Here is a 1,735-nt window from a genome sequence, read left to right on the forward strand (position 1 = left end):
TTGATATTGATAGTATAGGTCTAGGTGGGTGGTCTTGATGTATTGAAATTGGGGTAATGGGGGTTATTATCATTTTGATGATAGTATAAGCAAATAAAGTGATGTGATGCCAAATTTTGTTATTATTGGCAACTCATGCAATATAAATACTATGGTATACCATGTACTAATGTAGCAAGGATGCAAAATTAATTTTGATCAGAATTGGCTCAAACTTAATGCATGACATAAGTACATGTACACATGTATAATGATGCATCAGAAATAATTATAAAAATGAAAATTCTCAACAAGTGACTTTTGACAAAATTTGGCCAATGACTCTGTACTATAGCACAGGGACTTTGGCATTTTTGAGTAGCTTAAATAATTTGTAAAAAAATCCAATTTTTATCAGAATTAGCTCGAACTTAAAATACAACACAAGTACATGTATATGTATCAGAAAAAAATAATGCAGAATTCCCTCTTATTCATTTTTGACAGCAGCTTTAAACATTTTTAAAAATTCAATTTCGATTCTCATTTGGTTCTAAGGAGCTTATGCCTCAGACAATTAGTATGTCATGCAATTTTTACCATGCCACATTTGTTATAATCATACATTGTGAAAAGCTAAACTTATAATTTCAAATTTCCAATCAATTTATTCCTAAAAATAAACACCCCAGCCAAAGTTAGCAATAGATTTATAAGCATTTTTTTTCTAAAAAAACACGCCCAAATTTATTCAATAGTATAATAATTACTTAATTAGCCACACCTAGTGCATGCCTTGCAGTTCAGCCACACCTTCAAATACCGGGTAATTAAATAATAAATTGTTATAACTATTTTTAAAAGTCAAACACGCATACTGGTAATTATAATTCTAGCAGCTTATTTGCAAGCTGAGACTCATTGACAGTTGAAGATCTGAGTGCGTTCAATAAAGTCTCCCATGTGAATGGACGTGTAGCAAGATCCTCCCACAATTGAAACACGTCACTTATTCCTTGGTTATTCTCCTCTATATCGTCAAGCTGGGGGGAGTCAGTGCTAATGCCAATCCCACTTCACGCCATTTATTTGTTAAATGAGGAATGACATGAAGAGATAGGTCTTTGTGTGTTAAATCTAGTGATAAGGATAATAAATTAATGTAATGTTAAAATGCAGCTAATATAATAATTTATGTACTTTTTTGAACAAGAGGAATCCCATTGACAATGGGTGTCCTGTCTAGAACACTAGAATATTGATCAGTCACTAAAGAACTTCCAAGACATGACATTTGCTGTCCCACATTCAATTGAGAATATTCACCATGATGTGATTGTGGTGGCTGTGGCTTCATTGTTGCATCACCATTATGTTGACATTCATCATAGACAGGAATTCCTTCAATGTTAAGTCTGGAATATGTTCCATTGTTAGGAGAAGAATGAACATGTCCACGATTGTGTCCCAGTATGTCATAAGTTTCTGTGATCTCAGGTTTGATATCAGAGTAAGCAGATGGGTTAGGATCATATGTTGGCGACACTGGAGGGGCATTAAGATCAGGCTCAATTTAAATCTAGTTCAATTAAATCTAAAATAATATAAAAAGAACAATAATACTTATTGTGACTAACTGGGTTATTTGGTGGAGCTGAAACATAAGTGCTGCTAGTACTAAATGGTATTTTCCCTTTTTCTTTTTACTATAATATCGAACTGTGAGGCTAACACTTAAGCTGGGTTCAGAATATTT

General features: G+C 33.1%; 1 protein-coding gene across 1 annotated transcript in view; it reads left to right on the forward strand.

Annotated features, from left to right (window-relative positions):
• LOC109585743 (ras guanine nucleotide exchange factor K-like) overlaps positions 1-1,735 on the forward strand; it is a 7,764-nt gene that overhangs the window by 2,285 nt on the left and 3,744 nt on the right. The gene's annotated exons all lie outside the window — the stretch shown is intronic.

Source organism: Amphimedon queenslandica, unplaced genomic scaffold, assembly GCF_000090795.2.
Source record: "Amphimedon queenslandica unplaced genomic scaffold, v1.1 AMPQUscaffold_13016, whole genome shotgun sequence".
NCBI lineage: Eukaryota > Metazoa > Porifera > Demospongiae > Haplosclerida > Niphatidae > Amphimedon > Amphimedon queenslandica.